The sequence below is a fragment of the Elephantulus edwardii genome, unplaced genomic scaffold (assembly GCF_000299155.1).
Source record: "Elephantulus edwardii isolate Elephantulus edwardi_28Jun2011 unplaced genomic scaffold, EleEdw1.0 scaffold00125, whole genome shotgun sequence".
Lineage (NCBI taxonomy): Eukaryota > Metazoa > Chordata > Mammalia > Macroscelidea > Macroscelididae > Elephantulus > Elephantulus edwardii.
In genome coordinates, this window is record NW_006399875.1 from 8139155 (window position 1) to 8147465 (window position 8311).

Genomic DNA, 8311 nt, shown 5'->3' on the forward strand with positions numbered 1-8311 from the left:
ATAACAAGTGATTGCGAAGACCATGGCCTATATCAGATGCACCTTAGTCTCCAGAGAGACACCATTGCTCTTCAGTACTTTAAAGAGGTCCCTAACAGCAGACTTTCTCATTGCAATACGTCTTTTAATTTCCTGGCTGCTGGTGCCAAGAGTGTTGACTGTGGAGCCAAGCAAACTAAAGCTGTTAAGAATCTCAATCTCTTCACCATCCATCCTGATGTTGCCAATTGGCCCAGTGGTGAAAATCTTTGTCTTCTTGACATTGAGCCTCAAAGATTAGAGAAAATAAATATTTATGGAGCAACTTCCATTTGAGAAACACAGAAATGTCATGAGTCAGAGCTGACACCATAGAAATGCATTTAATTTACGTAAGACAACCAGAATGCTCCCTGGAGGCAAAGATGGTAAACCTTCATCTCTCAAACTTGGGATATGTTGCTAGGTGAGGCTTTTCCTTGGAAAGGGACATCATGCTTGGAAAGATGGAGGACCAGCAAGAGTGAGAAAGATTCCCAGGGAGATGGATTGACATGGTGACTGCAATGTGCTCAAGTCTGTCGGAGATGATGAGGATGGCACAGGACAGGGCGGGGGTCAGGTCTGTTGCTCACAGGGTCACTATGAGCTGTGCTCGATGTGACAGCACCCAGCAGAAACAGAGGACTACACTACAGGTTGAAGTATACAGGCAAGAATAGCAGAGCAATTACTGCCCTTCATCCATTAGGTTTCTGAAGTTTGTAACTTGCACGGGAGGAGACTGTCCATCTCTCCCGTGGGGCAGCTGGGGATTTGAACCACCACTGGGACATGGCCTTCAGTTTAAATGTGCAGCTCCCCCAGGACTGCACCACCAGAGCTCCCTAAAGAGAGAAGATGGTCTTAACCCAAGTCTACCGGGAGCTAGAGACAGCTGGAAGAAGTGGAGAATAATGAAAATTCATATTTACATTCTTAACATAGAAACCCAACAAATAATTACAGAATGGCCCCCTGACACCTTCTGTACAAAGAAGGGAGGCCCATAAACATTTGCCAGTCTCTTGTTTTTCAATCAGTCCCTTGATTTTCAATCCATGGGTCAATGAATTAAAACAGCCATGAAATAGCTAATCCTTAAAATAGACTGAAACTGTCAATAACTTCATCTTACTTGGATCCACAATCAATACTCTTGGTACCAGCAGTCAGGAGATCTAGAGATATATTGCACTGTGAAAGTCTGTAGACAGGGACCTCACCAAATTGATGAGGAGCAATGATGTCAGTTTGAGGACTAAGGTGCCAGGGCCTTTTCAGTCACTTGCTATGCATCTGAGAGCTGGACAGTGACTACGGATGACAGAAGAAGAATTTATGCCTTTGAGTTGTGGTGTTGGAGAAGGGCACTGAACAGCCCATGGAATTCCAAAAGGAAAAAAAAATATACATATGGATTGAGGCTCAATGTCAAGAAGACAAAGATTCTCACCACTGGACCAATTGGCAGCATCAGGATGGATGGTGAAGAGATTGAGATTGTACACAGCTTTAGTTTGCTTGGCTCCATAGTCAACAGTCTTGGCACCAGCAGCCAGGAAATCAAAAGGTGCATTGCCATGGGAAAGTCTGCTATTAGGGACCTCTCCAAAGTACTGAAGAGCAATGGTGTCTCTCTGGAGACTAAGGTGCGTCTGATACAGGCCATGGTCTTCGCAATCACTTGTTATGCATCAGAGGGTTGGACAATGACCAAGGAGGATAGAAGGAGAATTGATGCCTTTGAGCTGTGGTGCTGGAGAAGAGTATTGAGAATACTATGGACTGCTAGGAAAACAAACAGATTTGTCCTGGAAAGGGTTAAACCAGGTGGCTCCTTGTTGGCAAGGATTCTGAGGCTCCATCTAACATACTTTGGACACGTTGTGAGGAGAGACCGGTCCTTGGAGAGGGACATCATGCATGGGAGGGTGGAGGGACAGCACAGGAGGGGAAGGCCCTCTATGAGGTGGATTGATTTAGTGACTGGGGTAATCGGGATGGGAGTGTCGGAGACAGTGCGATTGGCACAGGACAGAGCAGTTTAGGGCTGTAGTATCTAGGGTTGCTATGAGTCGCAAGTGACTCAACGGCACATAACAACAACAACAACATACACATATATGTCTTAGAGAAGGTGAAGCCAAAGTGCTCCTTGGAGGCAGGGACGGCAGAGCTTGATTTCATACAGCGTGTTGCTATGAGAGGCTGTTCCTTAGAGAAGAACACCATGCTTGGACAAGTAGAGGGACTGCAAAGGAGAAAAGGACCCTCAACCAGGTAGACAGATATGGTGACTGTAGCAATGGGCTTCAGTGGGTGAGAGATTGTGAGATTGGCACAGGACAGGACAGGGTTCAGATCTCTGATTCATAGGGTTGTTATGTGTGGTACTCAATTAGATGGCATCTAAGAACAGCAGATTCTAGTGGCGGTCAAAGCTTGAGAGTCAGTCTCTCAGTCCTAGGCAACTGGCTAAGCCAACACATCAATCACCATAAAGGCAATGACTCTTCATAGTGACTCTCTAGGGAAGAACAGAACAGCATTGCAGGGTGTGCAAGCCTGTGATCTTCATAAATGCAGATGGCCACCTCCTTCTCCCACAGAGCAGCTGGTGGGTTCTAAGTGATAATTTTTATGTTAGAAGCCAGGCAGTTAACCAGGGTGGCACACTTAAAAAAAAAATCACTCAGCTAGCAGGGGTTAGTGGGTAGATGAGGATGTGAAGAAATAGCAGAGAGGCCATAGGGACTTGAAAGATGGATTGATAAAAGGCATAGATCAATGTAATTAATTATATAAAACACAATATATTTGAATGATTATATGCAAACAAACAAAAAAGAACTAAACCCAAAGAAGAACCAAGACTCATGGTTGTTCAGTAGCTGCTCTTCCACTGTGGTTTCTGAGGCCCTGAATCACACGGGAGGGGACTGCCCATCTTTTTCCCATGAGCCTCTGGAGCATTTGAATGGCCTGAGATGCACAGTGTCGTAACTCCACACAGACGAGGTCAGGAAACCTCCACCATGTATCTCAAAAGGAAAGACCATATCATTAAATACTCTCTAGAATAAAAACAAAACCCTCATTGTCACACCTTTGCGATGAATTCCTTAATTAAATCCTCTACAGTTAAACACATTCAATGAAACACATTTTTAAAACAGGATATGGTTTTACTGTGCCTGCATTGCAATTCAACTTCCCTGCTTACAATTACAACGTCTTCTTGGTCCTGATTACTGTCTCCTTTTGAGTAGAATTTTTCTCTCCTGCACTCTGACTAATAATATATAGACTGAGATTTTTATTTTATGATTCTCCTACTACTTACAATTAGTAATCATGGAAACCTAAAAGGAATATTATTGACTGTTTTCTATTTTCCAATATTTAACTAATTTTCTTCTCAAAGTGACTTTGCAAGGTTAAGAGCAGAGGCTTTGGAAAATGTACCAGTTTTCTCTATCCACTGTGGGTCAGAATCATCGGGGATAAAATATCCGGAGGCACTCTCACTGTCTTTGTTTGTTTGTTGTGTGTGTTGTTCTGTTTTGTTTTCTATTCAATCAGGAAGAAAAATCAGGCCACTTAGAGAAAAAAGGCTCAACTCTGAGCTGAGGGCTTTTCCAAAAGATGACTCGGATGTAACGATTGCTTTTGGTCAATCAAAATTCAGCAGTTACTAAAGATGGTTCTGAAAACTCCAAGGGGATGATGAATTCCTAGATTCAAGACACGTCTTTGGAAGAACGCACACTATAGGACACATATTCCCAGAACACAAAGGCGAGACCAAGTGAAAGTACCACTCCTTTTCCATGAGCACGGAGAGGACCATCTCAGCCAGGACAATTCAGTATTATCAATTTGGCTTAGGGGGATAAAAAGCCAGTGTCTTCCTGACACAGAGATTAAACTCTCAGATTCCAAGGGAAGGGTGGCTGCCTGAATTCATCAGGCACTCCACTGTTACAAGGTGTCACCTTTAGTCTCCACCAAGAAGAAAATCTTGGAAATTGTGTGGTGTGATCACTGTCTTACAGGGTCACCAGGGGCAGGAAATGACTCAGTGGTGATGAGTTTCAGGATCTCTGAAGGAGCCCTGGTAGCACAGGGGTTAAAACACTCAGCTCCTAAGTGACGGGATGATGGTTTTGAATTTACCTGGCATCTTATGGAGGAAAGAAGGGGCAGCTGGCTTCCCCAAGGCTTTATTTAAAGCCTCCAAAGTTCTGCCAGTAACACATCTGCTTAAGCTCTTTCTTCATCTCTGTTCACTTCCAACCACATAAGCTGTCATCTTCTCTGTCTCCCAGAACCTCCATCAATATTAACAAACTGCACTGTGTCTTTTTGTTTCCGACTGCAGACTCAGACTCATATGCCATTCTTCTCTCTTTACAGCTTGCCTGTCTTATGAAACTGTCCATTGTGGAAATGCCTAAGCATCTATGTAATTGTGTGTCCTCACGTCTATTCTGATTCATACTAAGCCAGCAGGACAGAAAAGTGCCCCACAGCGCAAAAAGCTGGGGTACATAAAATGGATTATTCCAAAGGATCCCATAACTGGCTATGTTCTGATCTGATTCCCTATGGATTGATTCCCAGTCACCACTCCCTCCAGGCACCACCAGTTTCTGGATAGGACACACTGACTTTCAACAAGCCTTGTTCTGAGTGAGATTCCGTGTGCCTAGTGAAATATGTATGCAGGTATCAATCTAAATATGTTCATTTTTAATGACTGGCAATTTCATCCCATAGAGTAGATTTCCAAATCAGCAAGGTCAAAGGATAGATGTATGTGCTTTTTGGTGAAAGATGATAGAAGTCTGTACAACATTATTATAGCTATTAGTCATCAGGAAACACTACTTGGTTCAAAATCAGGACAGGAGTGCTTCAAAAATATGTCCTGTCTCCGTATATTTTCAATCTGTAGGCAGATCATTCTAGAGGCTGGAGTTCATGTGGAGGAATGTGGTATCAGGATTGGAGGAAGACTCGGCAAGAACATGCACTATGCAGTTGATATAACCTATCTTGCTGAACATTAGGAAAACCTGAAGCATCTGCTGTACAGGGTCAAGGACTATAGTCTTCATTATGGATTGATGTTCAACATCATTAAAACAACAATTCTCATCACTGGGCCAATTGACAGCACCATGATAGATAGAGAAGAGATTGAGATTGTTAACAATTTCAGCTTGCTCAGTTCCACAATCCACACTCTTGACATCAGCAGTTAGGAAATCAAAAGATGAATTGTTTCAGAAAAATGTGCCGTCAGGGACCTCTCCAGAGTGCTTAAGAGCAAGGATATGCATAAACAGACTAAAGTTCGCTTGATCCAGGACATGGTCTTCACAATTACTTGCTATGTATCAGAGAGCTGGACAGTGACCAAGGATGACAGAAGAAGAAATCAATGCCTTTGGGTTGTGATGCTGGAGAAGAGTATTGGACATACACCAGGGACTGCCAAGAGAATAAACAGGTCTATCTTAGAAAGGGTGAAACCTAGGTACTACTTGGATGCAAGGATTTTGAATCTCCATCTAACATACTTTAGGCCTGTAGTCAGGAGGGATCAGTTTTTGGAGAAGGATGTCATACTTGGAAGGATCAAGGGTCAGCGCAGGAGAGGAAGACCCTAGATGAAATGGATTGACACAACAAATGAGGTAATGAGGATGGGTGTGCCAAAGACAGTGAGATGGGCTCAGGACAGAGAAGGGATCAGAGCTATTGAAGACAGGATCGCTAAGAGTTGCGGTAAACCTGATGGCACATAACAACAACAGTTAGTCTTTGGTCACTAACGCATTTTGTTATTTTTGTGTGCTGTGGAGTAGGAACTCACTCACAGATGACCCTCCAGTGTGTATTCAGGGTCAGTAAATCACACAGAAGGAGACTGTCCATCCTTCCTCAGAGGAGCTGCTGGTGGATGTGAATCACATGCCTTTGGAACTGCAGTATAGCTTCTCACCACCAGGCCACCAGAGTTGTTGTTTGTTTGTATGTTTGTTTGTTTCCCTTCCACTCTACCTGCAGATATCATATATGAATGATTTATTTATATTGTGTGTGTTAACTTACTGCATTTGGATCCATTACTGATTCTTGGGAAGGGGGAGGGGCAATCCTCAGTTGAGATTCAACAATAATGAGAGTTCCATTTTGTTTGAAAGTTAGAAAACCAATTGCTATTATAATTTTTATTAATTATTCAGGAATTTCCTCTTTGACTTTTCATTTTGCTTTAGATTTTTTCCCTCTGACTTACTTGTTATGCATTGGAGAGTTGGACAATGACTAGGGAGGACAGAAGGAGAATTGATGCCTTTGAGTTGTGGTGCTGGAGAAGAGTATTGAGGGTAGCATGGACTGCTAGGAAAACAAACAGATTTGTCCTGGAAAGGGTTAAACCGGGTGGCTCCTTGCAGGCAAGGATTCTGAGACTTCGTCTAACATACTTTGGACATGTTGTAAGGAGGGACCAGTCCTTGGAGAGGGACATCTTGCTTGGTAGGGTGGAGGGACAAAGCAGGAGGGGAAGACCCTCTATGAGGTGGATTGATTCAGTGATTGGGGTAATCAGGATGGGAGTGTCAGAGACAGTGTGATTGGCACAGAACAGAGTTTAGGGCTTTTGTACATAGGGTCACTATGAGTTGCAAGCGACTCGTCAGCATTTAACAACAACAACAACAACAATGAGGTTTTGGTCTTTGTTTATAAGTTAGTAGCTGATTCCTTCTATTTTCATCTGCATTTCTCTCTCTTTCTCTCTCTTCCTCCCTCCCTCCCTCTCATCCTCGCCTCTCCCTTCTTTAAAAGTTCTGTCCTTTACATTTATTGATTAAAGGAGCAAGGAGATAGCCTCTTTTGCTTCTCTCTCTCACCCACACCCTCTTCCACCTCTGCTTTCCTCAGTCCTTATGAGATGAGGGTCTACTGCTCAAGTATTAATTAAATATCATTCTAACTGCAATTGCTCCTATGAGAAAAAATAGTTATTGACTCTTAAGGAGAAGAGGTGGCAATCGTACATTTAAAAATATAAATTGTACAGAAAAAAGACTAATATAATCGTAAGAGGGTATAAATGAGTTTAAATAAATCTGGATATTCATGGTGATGTTATCCTAAGAGAAGTGGAATTATAAAGATTATAGAGAAAATGAGCTAATATGAAAATGAAATGGTTTTCAAGGCCTGTGTGCTATCTTATTCCTACATCTTCCTTTCTTAAAGCAAACCTTCATGGGTATTTGAGAAAATGTTCTTTTTTAAAATTAAGAAATAAAATGCCTCACTGATTTTTGATGCTGAAATTACCAAGGTAATGCACATTTTAATGATTTAATTTTTAGCCTTTTGTAAGTTTTTATTAAAATAGGTGAAAGGAATTTGATGATTTATTCAAAAGAGGCTCATTTGAGCTCCAAGTCTGCTTAATTTCTGAGCTCCAGCCAGTCTCGTTGAAAACGCTATAATTACGTGGAGACAAAGAAGCTCTTGGTTACCCTCGGAGAACAATACAGCAATGCAGGGTGGCTAAGGAGATACATGGAAGGAAGAATCATGTAGAAAATATTTAGTCCTTTCTATATTACATTAGTTTCCATTTTATTATATAATTTGCATATTGTTTAAAACATACATATAATAATCTATGTAAATAACCTGTTGATAGCTAATTTCACAGCCAGTGTAGGGAAGAACATCTAATGCTCTCCTACAATGTATTTGCATAGTTTTTGGAAACGGTGAGGGTCGGAGTGTGCACTGAAACACACAGGCAAGTATAACTATAAACAGATTCATCTACAATGACTGATGCTTTAATTTCCACAGAAGAGATGCACACAATTGACATGCCAGAGGGTTGAAATATTTGCATTTTGATCAAGATGTCCATATTTCACAGATGTCTGTACAAAATGATTATAACAATTTACTCCTTGGCCACCAATGCATGAGGAGATCAGATTAGTCAGAAACAACATCTGATATGAGAGAGTTTATAATCCTATGTAAAGGGAGATGAGGTAATGCAGGAGTGGCTTCCACTTCCTAAACAAGATGCCTTCAAGAAACTCTATGAACTTTGAGAAATGCTGATAGTTGTAGAGGGACTTCAGGCCTTTTGTTCATAGGGTCATTATGAGTTGTGCTCACCTCGAAAGCAATCAACATCAAATCAACAACAATGCAGAAAGAGGGTGGTTGTAAAATGCATGAAAGAAGACCAAAAAAAAAAAAA

The 8311-nt window shown here is 41.8% G+C and overlaps 1 protein-coding gene across 2 annotated transcripts in view; it reads right to left on the reverse strand.

The window, feature by feature from the left end:
* Positions 1 to 8311, reverse strand: part of CTNND2 (catenin (cadherin-associated protein), delta 2) — a 1564764-nt gene that overhangs the window by 752218 nt on the left and 804235 nt on the right. The window lies entirely within an intron of this gene.